We start from the raw sequence: 25958 nt of genomic DNA, 5'->3' as shown, positions 1-25958 counted from the left end.
AGGCTCTGAAGCCTGTGAAGTTTCAAAAACAAAAGAAAACGCAAACAAAAAAGTTTAAAAAGTAAAGTCATGCTTTTCTTGGAGAAGAGACTGGGCATTAACAGAAAGTTTGATGACAGCAGGATTTGTATTTAGGGGTTTACTTTCAATCTAAGAGAAGTTTTATATGACACAGATGCAAAAGACATTAATGTCTTTTGGCCACGATACTGGGCTTCAATTGCAAAGGGGAAAAAGAATGGTCAGCGCATCTCAGATAAACACCAACTGTGCAATATTTCATTTGAGATTTGTATTATCTCCAATTAAGTAAAAAAAAGAGACCTAGTGAATTTGATTGCCTCTGTAGGAAGGCTTGAGAATTAGAAACCTAGATTTCCCACATGGGATGATAATTTGATATTAAAAATTAATAAATAGAGAGTCTGAGGACATTAAGATTCATCTCCACCATTTCAAATCATGATCCACAACTTCAGAAAAAAAGAGCTTGGGACTTGGAAAGTAGAAAGGAGAAGGGAAAGAGATGACTGATGGGTGGGTGGGCAAGAAGGGGGAAATGAATGCTGCAAACCAAATAACTACACAAATTGTGAGAAAATTAAATGAACAACAGAGTTTGAAAGATAAGTGGTTAATGAGGAATATGAGATAATAAGACATTTTAAAATAGGAAATTACTATGGAAAGTAAGGATGAATGATGAATTACACGGGAGATGATTAAGGTACACAGGAAGGCAAGGAAGGGAGGAGGTAACTGGGATGGAAAACAAAACGTGACTAATAGGTGGAAAGGGCAGGCTTGAACTCTCGGCAGCATGTCCCCCAACCTCTGGAGAACGTGCACAACCTAGAAATAAAGGAGGAACAGATGAAAAGAGTTCACGGTTAACGTGAAATCCTGAGGACAACAGAGGAAGCAGTAAGTGTCATTTGTCCTCAGGAATGAAAGCATTTCTAGAGAAATGTATTAGTCTGGGTCGTCCATTCATCTACGAGTAGAATTGTCTTCATCTACTTCTTACAAAATGTTAAATTACAAAATGAGTGCTATTAAAGAAATGCTAAGCACTGTCAGGGGAAGTTGAAGAAAAGATTGCATCTAGAACAACTGAAGTGGGGACAAAGTGAGCAAATCTGTTCACAGTCTTTTATATAAAAGTTTGAAATTCAGCCTCTTAAGGAAAAAAACTGGAGAGAATTTATCCAACTAGAAATGTGGGCAGTGATGGGGGAGGGGAGATTTTTTACTGTTGTAAATATTTTAGAATATATTCTTCTACAATATTTTTTTTTCCTCATCAAATGAGTGCGATTAAGCTAAAAAGCTCCTGGGTATTGCTTTAAACACACTGGATGAGAGGGTTTACAGCAATGTAAAGTATTCCTAGTAGTAGAAATAGCATAAATTTTTTAAAAAGATTAATATCTGGAGCAGGTCTAAATGCTTGTGATTATCCTTTCACTCTCTCGTGTTTGTGCAGGGGATTCCTTTCAGCCAGACAGTACCAGACCCCCTTCAGAGGGAAGCTGATAAAGTAATTTAGGTGGAAAGGCCTAATGAGATAATGATGTTAAGGCCAGTTAACACCTAATAAGAACATAACCACCAGGGATGATATTGTTGCTTATTAATTATAATGATGATGTGGAGGAAAGAGACAAGGTGGCACTCATTTAGCAGAGAGCACTCAGGAGTAAAGCTGTTTTCTCAAAGGGCAAGTTGCAGGCAGTTAGAGTTAGAAGTAGGGCAACATGTAGCCGAGTTTGAAATTTATGGCCGTTGGGTTATACTGGCGACCACAGAACTGGAGGCCAAGCAGGAGGTAACAGATGCCTTCCTGATGGTGACCAAGACTGGAATGGAGACTGCTGTGGTTTCAGGGCCGGGCCATGCTCAGAGTCAGAGACTCTGGGCTGAGTTTTGGGGGCTGTTCTCTTGCCTCAGATTCCACAGTGGTCATTCGTGGGCAGACAGGCAGGTGTCCAGAACTGGACTGGGTGTGTTTCCAGTTCTGTGACCTTCCCCTCCACTCCACTTGGTCCTGGGAATCAGACCCATAGCGTAACTCTTCAATTGGTGATGGTGCCCTTCCCTGTTGAGGGAGCCGAGAAGATCCTTTGGGCCTGTTTTGAGAGTCACAGACTTGATCTGTTGCCTTCATCTGCTGACCTGAATGTAAGGTTTCTTGGTGTTAATCATTGCCCCTGCTCTGCTTCCTGAATTCCCCGTGGGTGTGGTTCATCCAGGGCAGGGGAATTGTATAAGTTCATTGCAGATACACTGGTGTCTGTATTAGTCACGGAGCAGGAGTCGAGGATATGAGGAAGAAGCAGCCATGCGAAAAAACTTGAAGGTTTTGGAAATCTTGAGAGTCCTCAAGGGAGGCACAGCAGCTTGAAGTCCAGGAACAATCTGGGTAAGCAGATTTGGGGCCGTTAGGGATATTGGAAACTCTTCTCCTGATACACTGTCTCTCGCCTCACTATGTGGGTCTCTATCTGGGTCCTAGAGACTACGCTGTCACTCACTCATCTCTGGGTCTTTGGATGCCACCTCTGCAATAATAGGACGTAGTTTTCCACACCTTCCTGTGCTATTAATTTTATTAGCTGGATGAGGGCCATCTCACAGGATTTTTCTTGTTCTATGTGATGACGTCACTGACCCTGCCATAGAAAGGAAATAACTTCCTCATCGTTAACTTCTTAAAGCAAGTATTTTTGTATTTATTAAATGTGTGGTTTGAGAGGCAGGAAGTGAAGAGTGCTGGACAGGAAGACAGAAGATGTGGCTCTATTCCTGACCCTTAGACATATCCCTGTAACCTTGGATAAATCTCTTGCTTTTCTGAGCCGCAGTTTTGCCATCCATAAGGTGAGAGTTTGGTGAGGGTAATCTTTATGGTTTTAAAGTTATTTCCAGCCTTAAAATTCTACATTTAAGCGTATATGTGTGTAAGGATCCTACCTCTATTAAACCTTTATGAGAGAATGACAAATACTGCCTTAAATCCATGGTTCAGAGTGGACAATTAAGGTTGGAGTTACTGAAGAAACAGTGGCATAACTATTTACTGAGCACTAACTAGTGACCTGGCAGCCACAACCTTAAAGGCAGGTGTTTTACAGGTGAGGAAATGAAGGCTTCAAAAGGTGGAAAAGACTGTTTAAAATCCTATAGTTAATGAAGGAGTGGGGCCAACATTCAACTCTGCTCTTCCTGAAACAGAAGTCCTTGACCTTAATCAATGTGTGCCCATCTTCCACTCTTTAGAACCCAATACTTATGTCCCATACCTGCTGGAACTAGTCACTGAAGTTTTCTTCAGTTACAGTGGTTCTCAACAGGTGATGGAAGGAAGGAGCAACGCAGGGAGTGGCTTGACAAATCTCCCTAGTTGATTCTGATACACACATCTTGCTGCCTCTAAACCCACTCTGAGACATCACCGGGTCAGTCACACTAACATGATGACAGAAACAGTACCTTACTGGAAAACTTTCTGCCATGTGCCGGTTCTCACTTCTGCTTCTCTCAGCATGGCTTGGGGGGTAGGTAGAGGCACCAGACACAATTATTTCTCTTGTCTTCCAAATGGGAAATTGAAGCAAAGAGAATAGAATAATGCAACTTCACACACCCAGTGGTCAAAGAACGACATGAGGACTCATACCTTAAGACTCCAGCCACCACAGGACATTGTCTTTCTAGCCAATTCAATTAATAGTGTATTTTATATACAGGGAAAAACATCACTTTTTTCCCCTTGGAGTTTCCTAGTAGATGTGTCATTTCAGTGACATTAATTTATTCAGAATATCTGTAAACCCAGCCTCTATGAATAGTGTCAACTGTAATAGCCATTAACAAATACCAAATGGAGGAGAATGATTTCTTAACCAGGCATTTTTATGAACAAAAAATGACTTTCTAGACCTTCACTGATTGGTCCCAGAAAAATGCTTTATCAGGGTTGTTAAGAGGGTTCAGGCATTCAAAACAGAGAGATGCTCTTCATTGTTCATATCTTCTTTGAAAGTAATAAAAAGATTAATTCCTTTTTGAAAATAAAAATATCAGCACCTAGAATTTCAAATTACTTTTCAAGAATTAATTTTAATGCCACATAGACAAAGCCCCAGACTTAGTTTTTTTTTTTTTTCCAGACTTAGTTTTAATCTACAGTTCTTTATAGTTTAAAATGCCTTTTTTTGGTCTTTCTGTATTTTGGTTTCTTCTCTTTTCCTTTGCTGAATAAATTCTAAATTTTTGCTCAGTATGGTTGAATTCACTTCATTGTGAAAAGTTAGAAATATCCAGCTATAGGATTTGATTAAGTAACGATAGAATACAATATTGCCATTTAGAAGAATGAGGCAGCTCTATATGGAATGATGTCTAAGATATATAGTTAAAATTCAAAAAGCAAGATATACAACAACATGTATGGTAATCTGCCATTTATATAAATACAACATATCTGTGTTTATTCACATTGCCTAGCTGTGAAAGAACATTTAAGGATCTGGTAATAGTGGTTGCCTCTGGGGAGAAACTGACTGCTGGGAAATTAGAGGGAGATTCTCTATATACCCTGTTGTCCCTTTTATATAGTGTATCATGTTCATGTATTATCTATTCATTTTTTTTTATAAAGACAGAGGTAGAGCCTTTTTTATTGAGATGGAAAAATACAAAAGACATGTTGTTCGGTATAAAAAGCAAGTTGAAGAATAGTATGAATAGTATATGATTCTATTTTTATAACTTAATTATACATACATATATGTATGTTATAAATACACCCATACACATCTCTAAGGATATGCACCAAATTAACAGTGGTTCCCCCTAGAGAGTAGAATATGAGAAAGAATGTGTATGTGTATGTGTGTGTGTGTGTGTGTGTGTGTGCTTTCATTTCCTTGTCCTGTGTACTTCTATATTGTCTGCTTTTTTTTTACACAAACTACATACTAATTCACAATAAATAACTTAAAAACTTATAAACCCAACCAAAGGATTGCACTTGACTTCTACACACCTATAATCAAAATTTCCCAGAACAGCCCTTCCAGTCAGCCATTTTTTGTTTTTTATATCCCACAGATTCACTTCAGATCTCTTCCTTGACTTCTTCCCTGAAGTTTTCTGAACTTTCTGTTCCTTTATCTTTGCTCTTCTACATTCCCCTCTATGAGTAGGGCCCAGATAAGGTCATGACCAAGAAACGATAGTAACACTAGTGACAGTTCCTCTCTCAACTTTCCCTTTAAATCAATCCAGAATGATGCAGCTGAAATCCCCCTCATTCTTACTTTACAGACTTCAACCTTGGGTTAAATCTAACTATCTATTTCAAGAAAATTTCTCTGCTTTCTGGATCAATCCTATCAGCACATAAATATGCTATAGCTCCAATCTCAAACAAAAACAAAACTCTTGGCTTTGTTTTATTTTGTTTGCTTAGTTTTAGTGGTGAAACCTCCACTCAACTCTCTCAACTCCACACCTTCTCCAAATACTGTTCCATTTCTCTGTGCTCCCTTACAGCAATTTTCCTTGAAAGAGCTGTCTTTCCTTTTGTAAAGACACTTCCTCCCCTACTATTCATTCTTTTTTTTTTCCCCCCATACATTCTTAAAACCACTCCTCTCAGGCTTTCTGCCCTACCACTCTCCCTCAACTGTCTTGTCAAGGCCACTTAGGGCATTTACTTGCCAAATCCAATGATCAATTTTTAATCCTCATTTTCTCTCTCATCTCATTTACAGTTGATCACCTTCTCCTTCTTGAAACGCTTTCTTCTCTTGGCCTTCTGGACACCTTTCTTGGATCGCCTTCTCCCTCACAGTCTGCTGCTTTTTCGTTTCTCCTTTATCCTCTTCATCTTGAAATATCAGGACTGCTCAAGGCTCAGTTCTTGAGTCAACCTGCCTTCTCTATTTAAACTCATTTTCTTGATGATCTCATCTAGCCTCTTGACTTTGAATACCATTTCCATGCTGATGTCTTTCAACTTTTATGACCAAACCCCAACCTGGCCCTAAACTACAGACCCTTTGTCTTCAAGGCCTATAATGCTTCCAGTACTCACACTACATCCCTGAACTCATCCTCTATCACCCCCTTCCCTGTTCTCAGGCCATATTGACCTTCTTGCAGCTTTTTGAACATGCCAGGAATACTCCCACCTCAGGACCTTCACACTTGCTGTAGCATCTGTCTGCAGTGCTCTTTTCTCAGATACCCACATGGCTCAGTTCCCTCCCTTTATTCTACCCAAATGTCACCTTATCAGAGAGCCTTCCTTGAACACTTTTAGAATAGCACTTGCCTATCTTGCTGTGCCCCTTTACCCCTTTATTTTTATTCTGAGCAGTTACTATAATCTGAAGCATTATGTATCTATTAGACTATTATTTGCTCATTATATATCTGCACTGGAATGTAAGCTCCATGAGAACAGGAACTTTATTTTGTTCACCACAGTATTCTCAACATCAAGAAAAATGATTGTTATAGAGAAAGGTGCTCAAAAAATATTTCCTGAATATTGAATAAGGAATGTTGAAGGATTCACTATAGTTTCCTTTAGCACATTCAAATTACATGAAATTTGTCTTAAGGCAGTTTATTTCTCCATCTCAACTTTCTCACGTTTTCCTTTTAAAAATCTGTTTAAACTTTTTATTTTGAAATAATTATAAACTCACAAGTATTTGTATAGTCCAGGGAAGTGCCATGTACCCTTCACCCAGCTTCCCCCCAAAGTTATATCAGATATAACAATCCTTTAAAAAAAATTATTATTAGTTCCTTGGTGTCCTTTCCTAAAGTTTCACCTGTTCTCTTCTATGAGCTTTTCTTTACAGGCTTCCAGAACTCTTCATCTCTTATTTCTTGCCAAGCCATTGATGAGCTTTCTTCAACACCAACATCAAATCCCTTTTCCAAGATAACCGTCCTAAGCATGGGAGGGATAGAATACTTCAATTAAGTGTGAAAACCAGGTTTTATTTTTAATACTAACAAATAATCCAAAAGAAGAGAAAAACTGTTTCATCTCTTAAGCTTGCAGGATCTATAGAGAGATACTGTCTCCTCTGTAAGTTCTGAATAGCAACCTGCTTTGCTGTGATTTTTAAGGACATGCAAAATGATAATTTGTTGACTCCAGTGTGTACTTTTATCTTGTTTATGCAACTATTTAGAAAGAGTTGAATAAAAGCAAATATATGATTTTCTATATATGTATTCATATTTCTTTTAAAAAATTATTCTGCTGAGTACATGTCATTCACTTATTCAACAAATATTTATTGTGTACCTACTATGTGCCAAGACTCCATGCTAACAATGGTCTTTTATCCCCCAAGATGATATGGAATAAACATTACCTTTAAGATGCGACACGTCCAAAAAGATAGATTGAAAACTCCTGTTTTCCAGGTAAGTAGGTTACTCCCCAATGGAATGGGCATTCATGTTCAGGAGACAAGGGCATTATTATGCTCTACTAATTGGTTTTCAGGGTTAAAAAAAATCAATGTTCCTTTCAATGTGTCTGAAATATATAAAATAACCTACCATTTAACAAGATAAGACTCACTGATTTAATGATCAGTACAAAGAGGATATGACTGGGATATCACCAACCTCTACAGTTAAAATGAGCATGTATTAAACTCCTTTAAAAAATTCCTTTCCATATTAAATATTAATTAGAAACCTGCCCCATGTCAGTGTTCTTCTCTTATAATTAATCCTTCTCCTTTCTAGTATTAGTAGGGTGATCATTTGTCCCGTTTGCCTGAAATGTTCTAATTCACACCTGTTGTTCTAGCGTAATTGTTAATTGTACCCCCTTTCACTCTCTAAAAAAAAATCTTGGTTTGGACGATAAATTATACAGTCAAACTAAGTATCAGGGTCTCTGGGATGAATGATCAAGGTGCCATTCCTATTTATTGGTATTACCTTGTCACAAGCTGTAAAAACAGTTTTCCTTTTGATTGTTTCTTCCTGAGTTGTCACAAAGACCTTCACATAAAACCACTCTGTCCCATTAAAGCAATTATTGAAACCCCCTTCAGTAATGACCACTTGTTTTAGTTTTCCTCCTCAGATTCCAAAGATGAAATGTAGACATTGCTTTTGCTGGGTCAGCATCATAATTGTTCAGAGGCACAGCCTCGTACAGGGAAAATTTTGCCTATCTAATCCACAGGAACCTTAAAGAGACATTTTTCCTTGGTAACATTATCTGGTAGAAATAGTCTGTGATTCACTACTAATTTTAGCCCAAAGAAAGGAAAACCCAACATACTTAATTTCAATGGAAAATGTGTATTTCTGGACCAAGATACCTAATGTTTCTAGACTACAACCAGGGAATGAATAATGGAAAGGTGAATTTGGGTGGCCTCCTTAGATATAATCTCCATTAAAACTATTTAATCTCTGTGGTTCACAAGGAAAGCTTTTCTTGAGTTGATGAATGGAATGACATTTCTGAGATTAAATGTTTCTATAACTATATTCTTGGCTGATTCTAGTAGCTGCACCACCACTGATTCATTATTTAATTTTGGAAAATTGATCACTTTCTTTTCTTCTGAGGTTGTGTCCTCCTAGCACCAAAGCACTCAATCAATTCAATGTTTTTTTTTTTTTTTTAAAAAAAACACATTTTAAAAACATGGGGGGACTTAGCCGGTGGTGCAGTGGTTAAGAATCCACCTGCCAATGCAGGGGACACGGGTTCGAGCCCTGGTCTGGGAAGATCCCACAGGCCGCGGAGCAACTAAGCCCGTGCGCCACAACTACTGAAGCCTGCGCACCTAGAGTCCGTGATCTTCAACAAGAAAAGCACCGAAATGAGAAGCTGGCACACCGCAAAGAAGAGTTGTCCCCACTTGCCCCAACTAGTAAAGCCCGCACGCAGCAACGAAGACCGAAAGCAGCCATAAATAAACAAACAAACAAATAAAATAAAACAAAAACATGGGATCATGAAGACAAAACAACTAATGAGGGAACTAAATTGTTTTTCACCTGATTGTTTGCCTGTTTCTTTACCCATCTGTAAACTGTGGATAATTCTGTTGGTTTTTGTCTTCCTGATGCAGTTGCTATGAGAGTAAATTACATACTTAGGAAAACATTAGGGACATTTGGGATAACAGAGGCTAAATGACTTTATCATTCTTGTTTGTAGTTTGCCTGAAAAATTCAACTGAATGAGATGAAGTGGCTAAAGTGTGTTTTTCACTTTTCTTTTTTTCTTCTCTACTTAAAATGAAAGTACATCTTTAAAAAATATTATTACTGATACAGCTTTATCGGAAGACACTGATGGATCCTGAAATGACAATGACAGTCCCCTGTTGTTGTCGTTGTTTTAAAATCCATGCTTTTATCAAAATTAAGAAGGTATCAGGGCTTCCCTGGTGATGCAGTGGTTGAGTCCACCTGCCGATGCAGGGGACTCGGGTTCGTGCCCTGGTCCGGGAAGATCCCACATGCCGCGGAGCGGCTGGGCCCGTGAGCCATGGCCGCTGAGCCTGCGCGTCGGGAGCCTCTGCTCCGCAATGGGAGAGGCCACAACGGTGAGAGGCCCGCGTACCGCAAAAAAAAAAAAAAAAAAAAGGTATCAGGAAAACCGGGCTCCTAAATTCCTTCTTAACCCAAGGGACTGGGTTGAATGTCTAAAGAAATATTTTCCTGATAATTATCTCTTTCCTTATTTCAGGCATGAACTCTATCTCCTTCACCCTACCTCATCTGTACCTCTAGAAAACGCATAACGAAACCTGGAGCGCCCCCTTTCTTATGAGTCAAGACAGCTCCTTTCCCACGAGTTCCAGGGCCTGTTTGTGAAACATGGCCTGGGCAATTTCCCCAAGAGTCCCACAGTCCTGAGTGGACAGGCAAGTCCCATGATTCGGAAGTAGTGGCATCGAGTGGTTGGAGGTGTGGTGACAGTCCAGGCTTCTGGTCTTCCAGGAAACCAATTTCATTGGTATAATCTTAACAGGTCATATTATATATTATATACCAAAACCATCTGCAGTTCTCTTAAAGGATAAAAACCTGCAAAAAGAAGGTAAAGAATTGATAAGATAGTAAAAGATATATATATATATTTCTGATTAAAAACAATGACCTATTCCTGACTATGGGATAGGAACTACCAGAAAGTACTGTATCTTCTTTTGACAAGGTTATGCTGAGTAGCCTGTGTACATCTCTACATTTCTCAAGAGGTTTACTTATGGTGTCTCAGGCAACAATATAACAAGGATTTATTGATGTTCCAAAGTGAGGGCTTGGGTGTCAGAACTGGGAAATCTGAGATATAAAATCATTTGGTTGAAGAGCTCTAGCTTCCTTGAACATTCTTGTTCCTCCAAAAAAACCTTGGAGGCTGCCATAGGAACTGTAAGTTTCCCAAATGAGAAACTGGGGCAGAGGGACAGAGTGGGGGTGGGGTATTTGTTTATGGTGGAGGGGTGACATTTTTCACAATATATTTTGCTGGAAGGTCTACACTCTAGCAGCAGGACCAGCCTTAGGAAATGCTGGTAAGTGGTTCTTTGGCAACATTTACTTATTTTGGAATGGCTCTTCCTCTTTCCTACTTCCCCTGCCTAGAGGTGTAATTCTGTAATCTGTTTACACAAGGTCCCCTCACAGTGGCCCTCACCTGAGCTGATATGCTCTGGACCTTTTCCACTTCTCATGTTGACCAAATTTTCTATCGAATTCTACCTGCATTGTGCCCCATTCCCACTGGATATTTACTTCCACTTTCAAGAGAGCAGGGCATTATCTGGTAATCTAATTAGAATGAGAGTAGAAAGGGCAAAAAACAGTTTAATCCACCGCCCCTCTTACCATGGATGATTAGCATTAACTCAAAGATGTGAATTTTTAGTGGTGAAGTTTCAGAAGCTATGTTGCAAATTGATGGGAGTAATATTTTAGGGACATAGACACATTTTTTAGCACACCCTTAAAATCATGCACAAAGACAAATACCTAGTCTGAGTAAGGAAGGCCCGGCCCTGGAGCCTGGCACAGTCAGAGTACCTGTTTTGCATAGCCCGGTCTCATCACTGGTGAGGGAGGAAGTGCTGGCAGGGAGCAAGACAGCAGGAGAACATGCCTAACTCCTCTGTCAACAGGTAGACCAAGGACTGTACATACCTTTCTCCAAGGGGGCGGGGGGTTGGCACTGAGAGAGGGTGCTCAGCACCCCTCCCACGTGCACATGCACCCTCACCCAGGCATTCCCGGCCTCACCCCGTGGTTTGCCTACAGGCTGATTCCTAAAAGATCAGAAAGACAAATGATTCAGAAGTGCCTGCAGCTGATTCCTACTTAGAATATGTAATCTCACAATCCGTGCCTGTTTTCTTTTAAGTGCTTATATGCCTCTGATCAAATCTTCACTCTGCTCTCTAACTGTCCCTTTGAAAGCAGAAGCAATGCTTTATTTCTGATTACATGATGACTTAAGCCAAATAACTTTAAAAATGCCCATGGCAGTTTTGATTTGACACTGTTTATGTTTCATTTTTGCTATCCTAATCTAAGATTTTCTGAATATCTTTGTAGCCTAGCCGGGACACATTTGCTGAGTTACTGAGTGGGCAGGGCTCTGATTTAAGCTCTTAGGAAAATTTCCCATGGGACTTACAGTGATTTTCAGTGAGAATCAAGGGCACCATTGTTGGTTCCTAATAATTATGTGGTTTCTGTATGTAAACGCATGTCTTTCACATACATAAATGCACACGGGGCATAGGATTTCCAGTGCTGGCTCAAGTGTATGTGCCTGAATATACTTTCCTCTCTCACTCAAAAACAAATACACCCCAGTCAGGAGTTACATTTGTTGGTTTGAACAGTTTGTTGGTTTGTCACTCCCTTTCTTGGGCTTCTACCTGTTGGGGCTTGTGCCGGGGCTCCCAACACTTTAGTTTCCACATCTGTTGGATTGCCTTCGCTCACCTTGAGAGATCACTGTGAGGCAATATAGCTCATCAATGTCATCATAAACTGCTCTGCAAAAATATGTCTCAACATCTGTGATGCCAGATTCAAAAGAGCTCAATTGTGTGTGTCTGGTCAAGTGCATGTGCCTGTGCATACACACATACAAACACCATGAATCTCTGGTCTTCATTTACTAATTGTTCTCTCATTTGAGGTAACTTCTCCACTGCTTCTATAGCTATTAGATAATAACAAATACAAAAAAAAAATTCTTAAGGAAAACAACCTAAAACCATAATTTATCACTTTTAAGAAAGAATGGCATTGCAACTAGGCACATAACTAAACAGGGATTTTTCTGGGAAACTGATGAGGTAAATACATTATAGAACTACAATAAACATCATCTGCTTTATCAGCAAAAGAGTAAATAGGTAGTTATGGGACTTCCCTTGTGGTCCAGTGGTAAAGGATCCGCCTTCCAATGCAGGGGACGCGGGTTTGATCCCTGGTCGGGGAACTAAGATCTCACATGCTGCGGGGCAACTAAGCCTGTTCACCACAACTACTGAGCCCATGCGCCTCAGTGAGAGAGCCTGCGTGCTGCAAACTACAGAGCCCATGTGTCCTGGAGCCCGCGCACCGCAACAAAGATCCCACGTGCCAAAACTAAGACCCAATGCAGCCAAAAATAATAAATAAATAAAATTTAAAAATATATATATAATAAAAAAGGAAAAAAAGAGTAAATAGGTAGTTTTATTATTCCTTTAAATGGTGATAAAACATGAAGAAATGCCATTCAGAAGGTTTGGGGTTTTTTTTCACATGCAATGCATATCTGTGTGTGTAAGCCCACACCATTCCTTTCATTAAAACCACAATATTAACACTGTCTTGAGATTACTACAGTGGTGCACAAGGCTGCAGTGATGCTGCATTCACAGAGTCCTCAATAAACCTGAGCAGGAGGAAGTATATATGAAAAATAAACAAAAAATTGAAAGAACTGTAAATTAGGTTCAAGGCTATTCCTTGTAGAGAGGAAGCTATTGGTTATCATGATTGCACTACATTTAAAAAATTCCCACCATATCATGTAAGTCTTTAAATAATAATGGCAGATAATTTTTGAGTACTGACTATTTCAAGCACCATGCTTAGCACTTTACTTGCTTTCTCATCTGAGACTTATAATTTTTCTGTAGATGAAACTATTAACATGCCCATCTTATAGATGTATAAATGCCAACATGTATGTGTAAATGCCAACACCTAGAACACGTGACTCTGACATTCTCCCAAACAGATCTACATGACTTGGGAGTGGTGTTAGGCTATATAGACAGGGTAATATTTTTTCTTAAAGTCACTATTGATGGGCTCCATAGCATCATGATGTTTCTATGCATGTGCACATGTGCAAAACACATTTTAGGTTTTGTCACCAGTTTTCCCCCTTTGTCTATTACCTTCATATTTATGATGGACAAATCTCACTTTGAAGTCTCTTGCCTTGGAATCTCTTTTCCAGTAAAATTTCATGGTAGTTCACATTTCCCAGGAAGTCACCTTTAGAACTTTCAAAGGGATATTAACTTTTTAAAACACAAACATACAAAAAGTCTTACACTCACCATGAGAGAAAGGTTATGTCTCCCAGTGCATCTTCCCAGTTACTGCATACACCCTGAAGGCTAATATCATTTAAGCCAGGACCCCACCCTGTTCCTTTTCTGTCTTTCTTGTGGCTTGGGGCCTTTACAGCTTTCACATCTCTTTGCCTGGTTTTGAGATCAGGCTCTCTGACACTGTACCTCTGTGTTGCTTGGAGAGGCAACTTAAAATATACAATCTCCAGACGGGAATGATTTAGCAAAATTAAAAACAGACAGGGGGCAGAAAAGGCGGGAGGTGTCAAATGTTCCTTCCACCCCACTATCAGTTTGATGTGGTGGCCTTGTTCCTACCTAGTCCCCCTTCATGCTGACCACTACCCAAAGTTAAAATGCCTGAAAGGTTAACAGAATACACATGGATAGAGATATGGATACCCTTTCTTCTGCCTTGTAAAGCAACACATGGAGTTTTAATTGTGGCTTATTTCAACTTAATTTTGCTTCACCCTTAGGATGAAAGAGACTTGTTTCAATAAGTCTCAAGAGGTATTGTAAAACATGTAAGTACTTCAAGAATCTGCTAAGCCACCTCAAAAGAATACTGGTGGATACTGAGCACTTGATTTTGGAGTGAGCTTCCTTCCTCTTTCCAAACACAAACATGGTCATATTGATGCACTGATATCAAAGTTGCAGAATGTATAACACTCTTATTCATTATTAAAACACATGGGTAAATAAAAACTCTGCTTTGGTTAGAAACAAATCTAATAGAAAACAGGCAAAAGAGGTATGGATAGAGAAGCAGTATCATGTCATGTATCCTTTCCTCAGTCCCTGCCTGGGATGAGATAAGGAATAAGGCAGCTCAATAGTGCGGGGAGGTTTTATTACAAATGGAGAGTTTCCCAGTTATCCCAGATCTTGAAATGAACCTGGTTCAACATGACCCATTAAGCCATCATTAGGCCCAAGGTAAAGACTCACATGGGGATGGGATGGCTATTACCGAATGCAGAAATGTATTGCCCCACTGTTTTCAGATCTTATGTTTATTTTAAAATCCATACCAGACAAAAGGCTACTACAGGTTAGGTTGTGTCTAATCTCTAGCATGACTCCTGAACAGGGTCATAGTATGTACTTAAAGCTGTGTCAGACTGTGACCAACTTTCAAAGTGGTTTCAAGCACAATTTCTGAGTTTTAGTGGGGATGAAAGCCCTTGTACCCTGCTCTAGTTTCTTGTTAGTGTCTTGCATGACTTTCTGCAAGATATGACCCATGGAATTCTGCAGCACAAAAACGATAAGATGTTTGCTATCTTTCATTTTCGTCAAATAGTCTGTATTTACAATACTACTCCAGTGGTTTCTGACTACTGCTTAGGGTGATTTTGCTTAGCCTAGCGGAATGTCCTGGAAAGTAGTGGCAGTGATTTAGCCTCCAAAATTGGAACACATTGGTAGAGACAGAAAGCCTATGAACAAATAGTGGGCATGTGCCAGAGTAAATAAGTGTGGTTCATGAGCTGCGGTTAGAAATGTCTCTCTTTCAGTATGCAGGGCAAAGCTTTTGCCAGGATTTGCCATAAAGTCATCACACAAAGCAGTTTTTCCTCTTGGTAAGACGGACTCAATGAAAGAGGGCTTCTAGTTTCACAATCTACTGTTGGGGCTGCAGTCATAGGTCATGCGAAGGAGACCAGAACGGAGGGGTCCTTTTTTCAGCTAGCCTTTCTCACTCTGCCTGCTGCCAAGCTTCTGTGAAAAAAGAATGAAACCCAGGAGGGAGTGAGGAGGAGGTTGGAAGGGTTGGAAGAGGAAAGACTCTTTGTAACGCTCAAAGCTCCTCCCAGGATCTCATAACAAACCACAGAGTCAGTTTGCTTCCTCTCTTTTCCAAACCCAAACTTGGCCCTTACTGTATAACTCCTTCGAAGCACTTGGTGAGGCTATCATTACTGGGTGAAGCATTAAGACACCTTCCTCGGCAGAGTCCTGTCAGAGAGGCTCAGAGGCTGAAGGAGACAGACAGATATGGTTTCCACGTTAGGCTGTTTGCATTTTCCTTTAGAACTTAACTCCTTGACCACACATTACAGGAGGATTTAGTGCATTTGGATTGGAATAGCATGATTTCTGGTGCAGTGTGCATGCTTGCCCTCTGAGCTTGGAGTCTGGTTTCATGCAGTTTTTTTCCTGTATAGACTGCGCAGTCTTAGCAACCACTGAAATCCAAGAAGAAACTGGTTTTTCTTTTAACTGAAGAAGCCATTAATCAATACTCCATGAGACTCATTCATTATGGGAATATTGTTGTAGGGGCATGTATAGTTCACCTTTTAAAAAGGAACATAATGAGAGATGTCATTTTACAAAGTCTTCTTACGATCACCACTGTCATCATACCATAAAAGAGTAAAATATGGATAAATGTTTTAGAATCACCTCAGATATGACAACTTTGGAAATAAATCTGAAATATCGTTTCTGCACTAGTTAACAGATTTCCTGATTTATTCCCATAATTATGGATCCCACAGTTAATTTCAACATATATTCATTGGATACCCACTATGGGTCAGGCATTATTCTAGGTACCAAGAATATAGAGATGAAGGTCTCAGAGACTTATTTGCTGAAAAAACCTATATAAGCCAATAGCACTTTGTCATATATATATCAAATATACATCTGACTACAGAAAGTTATGCTCCATTTTTCTTTCATCTGAAGATCTTCAAACCCTTTCCTCAAAGTCTCATAACCAAGGACTCTGAGGTCCTAATTGGAGTCATAACTAGACTTCATATTACTGAATAAGTCCATTCCTCAGCCCCAAGAAACAATAGGCTTTTGCCATAAGTGAAGTTGGGAGACAGAATGAACTAGTGGGATGAACATGGGCTTTGGAGTAGATGAATCTGTGGTACCTTATCATCCCTGCATCTCAATTCCTCCTTCTTCAAAGTGGGATAATAATATCTATCTCAAGGTTTTGTGAGGATTAAATAAGTACATGAAATAGTTGGAACATGGTAGCCATTCAATAAATTAAAGCACTTAGCCCTTCCCTTAAGCACTAGTTACATTGATTCATAATGATCCCAAATTTTACTTTACTGTACTCAAGTCTCCTTCTTACAGGAATTGATGTTAAGAAGTAAAATAATCTGTGTAGGTATTTAGATATCAGAACTGAAGTGACAATGAACAGAAAAGAAGGAATCAAAAAAGGAAAATGGAAGGACATGTACACTCACCACATTAGCTGACCTGGCAGTTCAGTGTTGGCCTGAGTACTAAATGAATGGTGTGCTAAGTGGAACTGTCAGGGGCTAACTAGGATTTGCTTAAATTTGAAACTGGACATTGTAGTCTTGCTTTGCTTGTTTATCAGACCCCTAACTCATTCCCCCTAAATTTTACTCCAAAAAAGGCCAGCACCTTTCCTTTCCAGTGTCCCAGTTCCTTTGATGCTCAGATTTGTGCTCTTTTATGCTGGCTCCCAAAGATGCAGTAGCAATTTTGTCAGCCAAACTTTTGCAAGAAGCACTGCAATCATATGGCTTCTTCACCTGCTTTTCCCCTGCCAGTCACAAAGAACAGGCATGCAAAATGCACAGGCAAAAAATAACAACCAGTTACTGGAAGGACAAAAAGGTTTCATGGTGTATATGTCATTCCTACCCAAGGTTCTGAAAATGACGCTACATTGTCATGGCTGTATTCCCTGCTATGGCTCCATCCTTCCCAGCTAGGGATAAAAGCCTAGTTTAAGAATGGAGAGATGCATTCCACATAACAAACATTCAGTTCTCTTCAAGATGGCTTAACTTTTTGATCATTCTCAATATAGTGATTTTTTTACCAGTAGAAACACTTTTTTCCTCATCCCATCAACTGTTTTTTTTTTATGATTCACATTATATTACATATTAACAAAGAATTGTAATATCTGATAAATTATGGCAGAGTCAAAACCTAGCCATTATCATTATGATAATCTCAGCCATACCCTATGAACACATTAAAAATTGTTTTGATGAGTCTTTATTTCCTTTAAAATCCCCCAAAGATATATGTGAGAAAAGAAGATGCTATGGAACCTGGTGAAAGCAAATCATGAGATTAAATTAGAACAGGCTAAATAACAGGCTTTTGGTTTGGTCAAACTGGAGTAAGCAAATAAAACTGTTTTGGCAAAGGAGAATTCCCTCTCTCTCTCTCTCTCTCTCTATCACACACACACACACACACACACACACACACACACAGAGGTCTGTAGACTAAGTTTCTTTACCTGTATTTGTTTCCTCTATCTTGCCTATCCTTGCCTGATTCTGCATACTTCCAGTATTTAGGTTACCTAACTTTCTATTTATTTTGGTAAAAAAAACCTCTTATGTTATTTCAAAGGCATAAGAGAAACACAATTGAGAAATGGTGTAAATCAAACAGATCCACCTTTCTAACTTGAGATGTGGTCAGGGTATCTGGACACTGTCAGGGCATTGTAACCCACATCCCAAAGTGACTTTGTTACATGAAAGTAGTTGAATTTTTTTCCTCTTTGTAACCTCATGAAATTTCCACATTAAAAAGCAATCACATCTTTCAAACTAGAAATGATTGTGTTTGGCACCATGGCCTCTGGTGTAATGGGTTGAGCTTGTTTTCACTAAAACGAAATCAGCTTTCAAAATAAATCATCTGTAACAACATTCTACTCCCCAAATCGTATAATCCTATTAACAGAGTTTCATTTTTTTCTTTTTTTTCCATTGTCACTGGACTGACAAGATTGGCCAAGTTTCAACATGGAGAACAGAAAGACTTGGAGGACCTGGCTAATGCAAGCAGATCTACCCAGCTTCTGCCTTGCCAGCTCTTAATGAGCCCTTAAATGTAATCATCTGTGTTTCACCTCCGCCCAGTGTGCTTTGTGGGTAACATGGTTATCCAGTCACTCAGCAATTCAAGCCATTCAACAAATGGTCCAGTTGGGACAACCAAAGGACAGTGGGTTATCATGGTTATCCCAGTGAATAAGACCTTTATCAAAATTACAGAAGAGTGCCAATGTGCTGAATGAAAATGTATCCCAAGTGGCTGCTGGGAGAATCTTTGCCAGAAGTGTAAATTATGTGGCAATATCTAAAAGAGCACGTTATAATATCAGATTTCTCAGGAAAGTGTATTTTTCTTTGAGGGTAAAAAGAAGAAAAAGAAACATCTTATAATAACCAACTAGATTTGTTTTCTTCTGCCAGCAGGAAGAAAGAGCTCCTAGAAAATGTTTAGGGAGTTCCCAGCCAAAAGGTACTGTTCAGCTTGATCTTTGCCTCTTCCAAACAGTATGAAATACTATTTGCATTTAGGTTTATCAGTCAGGAAACTGACAGTCTGTGAGTGCAATTTCTTATTAAAATAACCCATCTGAAGCAGCTGGAAGCTGTGGTCAATTTAGAATTTTCCATAGTAAGTGACAGGTCAAAAATATTATTAACCTAACCAGGTCCTGTCCTGCATAGGCTGCTCCATTTGGGGCTGAAATTCACAGACCGTACACCTCATCTCCCTGGAGAATCCCCCTTCTAGCCAGTCCTTGGGGAAAGCTTTTTTCTTAAGCCACTATCTTCCACCACAACATTTACATGTAGGTTTAAGAGTAACTCAGTTCTCCAGTCAATGCAAACTCGATGTTGGTCTGATCTTGTCCTTTGGAAAGCTTTTCCCGGGACAGAGGCTCATGTTAGACTCCTTGGTTTTCAGTTTTTCTTACTCTATTGGAGAATTGTTAACCCTGACTCTAGAACACAGCTCTGGGTTTGGAGTCTGTCTCTGCTGCATATTAGCGTGACAAACTTGGCCAAGGTTTTTAGCTTTGTTAAGCCTCAGCTTCTCTGTCAATTGAACATATATAATAAAATTACCCGGCTTAAAAGATTATTGTGAGGACCAAACAATAACTGAAAATTAGCAGTTATCCCTCTACCCCTTATAATAATTGTGAGGCCATTTTGCATAAAATTAATTCCTATATGAATGAAAAACAGAAAATAGTAGAAATAAATGATTTTGTAATTTCAAACCTAATAGCATTTCACTCAAACTTGTATTATAATAAAAAGGGTAATTAGATGCAAATGGAGGGTTCTAGATGTTCGCCATTTGCCTCCCATGAATCCCCTAGAGATATAGTGGTCTCCTTATATTACAGATTAAATAGTATTTGAGAGTTGATTGATTTCTTAGACCATGAGAAAAGCAACTTTTTTCTATGGGAAGTTACTTTGGGGTCTGAACTAGTTTTAGATAAACTGGCAAGGATCATAGAGCTTGAATGCATGATAATTGGCTTTTGTAAGGTTTCCCGCTGTTTAAAACTTTATGGTCATTATTTCAAACCAGTGAAAACAGAAGTTACATTAAAGAAAGAAGGATATTTCTCTTTCAGCCAAAAGTTTAGTAGTTATGCTGAAATGGATGAGCACTTTTTTCCCCTCTATGTAAGGCATCTAGCCCTAGGGAAATAGGCCATATTGCTTATTGAGATTTCAATTTAAAAAATTAAGTACTATCTTTCTCTAAGGGAAATTTATGTATAGACTTTTATCAGAATATTGAATAATTATACTTAAAGGGATGGACTTTCTGTGATCAATTGTGAGATTATTCTTATTTTCATTCTTTCTCAATGACTGAAATACTTGTTTTTATTTATGCTGCCTAGATCTAAAAGATATTCTCTGTATAGTTGGAGATATGAGAAAACAAATGTTCATCTTGATTTAAAAATGGTTAGTTGTACATAAACCAGGTCAGATTGTGACAAATAATTTCTTATGACAAATTGGGGCATTTAGGGGCCATATTAATACCATATTTCTTCAAGGCTGCTTGGGCTGGGAATGAAGTTAATTCAAACTAGTTGTCAAAAAACTCAACACCCATTTATGATAAAAACCCTCCAGAAAGTCGGCATAGAGGGAAGTTAACATAATAAAGGCCATATATGACAAACCCACAGCCAACACTGTCCTCAATGGGGAAAAACTGAAACCATTTCCGCTAAGATCAGGAACAAGACAAGGCTGCCCACTCTCACCACTATTATTCAATATAGTTTTGGAAGTTTTAGCTACAGCAATCAGAGAAGAAAAAGAAATAAAAGGAATCCAAGCTGGAAAAGAAGAAGTAAAACTGTCACTGTTTGCAGATGACATGATACTATACATAGAGAATCCTGAAGATGCTACCAGAAAATTACCAGAGCTAATCAATGAATTTGGTAAAGCAGCAGGATAAAAAATTAATGTACAGAAATCCCTTGCATTCCTATACACTAATGATGAAAAATCTGAAAGAGAAATTAAGGAAACACCCCCATTTACCATTGCAACAAAAAGAATAAAATACCTCGGAATAAACCTACCTAAGGAGACAAAAGACCTGCATGCAGAAAACTATAGGACACTGATGAAAGAAATCAAAGATGATACAAACAGATGGAGAGAGATACCATGTTCTTGGATTGGAAGAATCAACGTTGTGAAAATGACTCTACTACCCAAAGCAATCTACAGATTCAATGCAATCCTTATCAAACTCCCAATGGCATTTTTCACATAACTAGAGCAAAAATTTTCACAATTTGTATGGAAACACAAAAGACCCCGAACAGCCAAAGCAATCTTGAGAAAGAAAAATGGAGCTGGAGGAATAAGGATCCCTGACTTTAGACTATACTACAAAGCTACAGTAATCAAGACAGTATGGTACTGGCACAAAAACAGAAATATAGATCAATGGAATAGGATAGAAAGCCCAGAGATAAACCCACATACATATGTCACCTTATCTTTGATAAAGGAGGAAAGAATACAATGGAGAAAAGACAGCCTCTTCAATAAGTGGTGCTGGGAAAACTGGAGAGCTACATGTAAAAGAACGAAATTAGAACACTCCGTAACACCATACAAAAAAATAAACTCAAAATGGATTAAAGACCTAAATGTAAGGTCAGAGACTATAAAACTCTTAGAGGAAAAACGTAGGCAGAACACTCTATGACATACATCACAGCAAGATCCTTTTTGACCCACCTCCTAGAAAAATGGAAATAAAAACAAAAATAAAGAAATGGGACCTAATGAAACTAAAAAGCTTTTGCACAGCAAAGGAAACCATAAACAAGACGAAAAGACAACCCTCAGAATGGGTGAAAATATTTGCAAATGAAGCAACTGACAAAGGATTAATCTCCAAAATATACAAGCAGCTCATGCAGCTTGATATTAAAAAAACAAACAGGACTTCCCTGGTGGCACAGTGGTTAAGAATCCACCTGCCAATGCAGGGGTTCGAGCCCTGGTCCGGGAAGATCTCACATGCCACAGAGCAGCTAAGCCCATGCGCCACTATTACTGAGCCCACCTGTCACAACTACTGAAGCCCATGTGCCTAGAGCCTGTGCTCCACAACAAGAGAAGCCACCACAATGAGAAGCCCATGCACCACAACGAAGAGTAGCCCTGGCTCACTGCAACTAGAGAAAGCCCATGCACAGCAACGGAGACCCAACGCAGCCAAAAATAAAAAACAAAAAAGCCCCCCAAACCCCCTCCCAAAAAAACCCAATCCAAAAATGGGCAGAAGACCTAAATAGACATTTCTCCAAACAAGATATACAGATTGCCAACAAACACATGAAAGGATGCTCAACATCACTAATCATTAGAGAAATGCAAGTCAAAACTACAATGAGGTATCACCTCACCCTGGTCAGAATGGCCATCATCAAAAAATCTACACACAATAAATGCTGGAGAGGGTGTGGAGAAAAGGGAATCCTCATAGACTGTTGGTGGGAATGTAAACTGATACAGCCACTATGGAGAACAGTATGGAGCTTCCTAAAAAAAGTAGAAATAGAACTACCATATGACCCAGCAATCCCACTACTGGGCATATACCCTGAGAAAACCATAATTCAAAAAGAGACATGTATCACAATGTTCATTACAGCACTATTTACAATAGCCAGGACATGGAAGCAACCTAAGTGTTCATCGACAGATGAATGGATAAAGAAGATGTGGCACATAAATACAATGGAATATTACTCAGCCATAAAAAGAAACAAAATTGAGTTATTTGTAGTGAGGTGGGTGGACCTAGAGTCTGTCATACAGAGTGAAGTAAGTCAGAAAGAGAAAAACAAATACCGTATGCTAACACATATATATGGAATCTAAAAAAAAAAAAAATTGTTCTGAAGAACCTAGGGGCACGACAGGAATAAAGACGCAGACTTAGAGAATGGACTTGAGGACACAGGGAGGGGCAAGGGTAAGCTGGGACGAAGTGAGAGAGTGGCATGGACGTATATACACTGCCAAATGTAAAATAGATAGCTAGTGGGAAGCAGCCGCATAGCACAGGGAGATCAGCTCAGTGCTTTGTGTCCACCTAGAGGGGTGGGAGAGGGAGGATGGGAGGGAGATGCAAGAGGGAGGAGATATGGGGATATATTTATATGTATAGCTGATTCACTTTATCATACAGCAGATACTAACACACCATTGTAAAGCAATTATAGTCCAATAAAGATGTTAAAAAAATTTTTTTAAATAAAAGGGGTAATATATGAAAAAAACCCCACAAACTAGTTGTCAAAATATCTGAAAATAACAGATTGGCTATTTATTGTTTATTTAACAATATTGTTTATTGTAAACATAATTATTAATGTTTACTGGGGCAATTTTACATACTGTAAAATTCTTCCATTGCGAGTGTACAATTATGTTTTAAAAGTAGGGTTATAGATTTGTGCAACCATCATCGCAATCCAATTTTATGATGGATTGACCAATTATTGATCCTGAGTTTTCGACTGTTTAGACAGAGCCTCAGTGATGTGCATCCAAAATAGAAGGGTCCCCAAACAAGTTCACCATTCCCAGGTTGTATTACTAACCTTTATCATACAGTGATGAAGTCATTTGTACACAGGTCTGTGTCCCTGACTAGCTTCTGAGCTTTCTTGGGGTGAGAATATGGCATAAGGAAATACTTTAACACATTACCTTAGAATATCAAACTCTGGAAATGTTTCTCTGTAGATGGTAACCAGTACCAATGGCAGCCTCAATGTTTGAGGCACAAAGGTCCAGCATCAGACCTGCTCTCCTGGTTCCTCAGGTTCTCTAACTTTTGGTTACCTTTCTTCAGTGTGACTATGCCCAGTACTGGAAATGTTTTCAGTGAGTGTAAAATAGGTAAAGCCTTCCCACCACTTTGGGATGCTGACTTAGCATTTTTGAACTGCGGTTAAAAGGACGTCTTTACCAGCAAACAAAAATGGCACTGACCTGAGAAGGTGGACATGGGCCAATTCTGAATTGCAGGGCAGTGGGCAATCTGTTGGTACACCTGGTTCTCTGAAGCTGCTTCTCTCAAGGACTTATCCTGGAGCTCCACTGTCATCTCAGTCAGTATGTTCATAGAGCAAGGGATATTTTGTAAATATCATACCAAATTCGCAGTTGAACTTTGCTGCTCTCTGATGATAATCATTTTGCTCCCAAGCAAACAGATGTTGAACATGGCACTGCAGCCATTGAAACTAGCCTCCTTCACTCTGATGACAATAGCATTCAACCAGGACAGCTTGTCTGACCTTCTTCTGCAGGCTGCCAAAACATTTGGTTGAAAAGTAAAACTGGAGTCAATCAATTCACTGCCTTGATACATGATGGATCCCCCCTCATCCCCACCCCACAAGGCCAAACTCATTTGAATGGCTTTTCTTAAAAAACTGGCAGCCATTTTGGCAGCTTGTACAGAATAGAGAGAGCCTCAATGAAAAATACTATGCAGCACTTACTGGCCTCATGGAACTTGATGATTTAAACCTTATGCTTCAGTAGTAGTGAGCACAGCTGCAGGCAGGCCAGGTAGTCTCATAACACAATGCCTGACAAATCTCTCTAAACAAAGTAAGAATTTATTATATCTGTCAGCAAAGACTCTCACCTCTCCGGGTCTCTTTTCAGAGGGTGTGTTCGAAAGGGAGATGTGTTTGTAGCCTGTTGAAAAGAGGGACAAACACTCCATTAAACATTAAATCCTTTGGTCCCCTTCAGAACACTAAATCCTGACTCCTATAGACAAAAGACAGAACCTATACTCAGAGTTTACAAAGTAAATGAAGCTCTGAGCTGAAGTAAGCAAGGACATTACCCCATTAACCTTGGACAGACAACTGGGCTTATATCATGGTCTGGAATCTTGCACTTAAAGTCCACAACTGCTGTGTATTACATGATCTCTTGTCTGCTAACAATTACTCCCATGTGGTGGAATGACTTTTTTCTCTTGCTCATAATAATATGTCAATTTCCCTGGGGCACAGGTGTCATCCAAAGAAGGCCTTATCTTCTACAGGAATTGTTTGTTTTTTAGAAGTTGGCCAGGCCAGATGGCTACCACTTACTTCAGTGCCTCTATATTCTCACTAATATTTTCTGGCCCAAGTATGAATATGTAAAAGAAAAACAGGAGGGGACATTGGGCTTTTAATACTTTGGTAGAGTGATGGATCAAAGGCCAGAAATCATGTAAATAAGACTTTTCACTTCTGAGAATGACATGAATTTTGGCCAGTTCAAGATGGCAGCCTCTTCACTTGAGCATCTAAAATTTCTAGATCATAAGAAAGGGCCATAGTGTTATGCTGGCTGGCCAGGTTGAAACAGAACAATGGGCAGTTGAGGTGAACTCATCAACCTTAGAGCCTCAGATTAAATTTGCAGCACAGATGGCAAAATATACAACATTTCCCCTTAGCTCCTATCCCATAATACTCTATGATCCAATGATGGAGCTTGGGATGCATTTAGACACTGTGCACAGCTGTATTAGATATATTGCTGTGCCTTATGGTCACATATTTATATGACTGTCTTCTCTATTAGACTGTGTCTCTGTGAGGACAAAGACTGTATCTTTGGCATCTTGAATCCCCAGCTTCAAGTTCAGGGGCACAGTAAGTACTTGTGAATGAACGAATCATGGCAGTGTAAAGAAACTATAGGCATGAAGGGATACATCTTGAATAACTTGGTGCTAAACTTAGCTAAAGTTCTAGGATTGGGGATTTTCCTAAGTTCAGATCATCAGGTGACGAATAATTCATCTTCCAGTTTTGGCTAACTTCAGCCTAACTTTAAGCTACCATGTGTTTGTCTTCCTTTATGAAACTTGGATCAAACATAATGTAAGATCACCTTTAACAGATACTACTATAAAATCAAATTAGTT

General features: G+C 39.2%; 2 long non-coding RNA genes across 3 annotated transcripts; one reads left to right on the top strand and one right to left on the bottom strand.

Moving 5' to 3' along the window:
* The first annotated feature begins 1460 nt into the window (after positions 1-1460).
* LOC117199822 (uncharacterized) lies at positions 1461-18811 on the top strand. Of its 2 annotated transcripts, XR_007479234.1 has the most exons (4): positions 1659-2422; positions 7386-7458; positions 9314-10114; positions 18432-18811. It is a non-coding gene; the product is annotated as an uncharacterized LOC117199822 (long non-coding RNA). The 2 variants fall into 2 exon arrangements; XR_004481154.2 differs by lacking the exon at positions 18432-18811 and having other exon boundaries at positions 1461-2422; positions 9761-10437.
* Positions 6683-18438, bottom strand: LOC117199825 (uncharacterized). The gene is made up of 2 exons (XR_007479235.1): positions 13482-18438; positions 6683-11339 (listed from the first exon to the last, which is right to left on the bottom strand). It is a non-coding gene; the product is annotated as an uncharacterized LOC117199825 (long non-coding RNA).
* Positions 18812-25958: the final 7147 nt, after the last annotated feature.

The sequence above is a fragment of the Orcinus orca genome, chromosome 9, assembly GCF_937001465.1.
Source record: "Orcinus orca chromosome 9, mOrcOrc1.1, whole genome shotgun sequence".
NCBI classification, from domain to species: domain Eukaryota; kingdom Metazoa; phylum Chordata; class Mammalia; order Artiodactyla; family Delphinidae; genus Orcinus; species Orcinus orca.
Note: the sequence above shows the minus strand (reverse complement) of the source record. Positions and strands in the feature narration are given on the sequence as shown.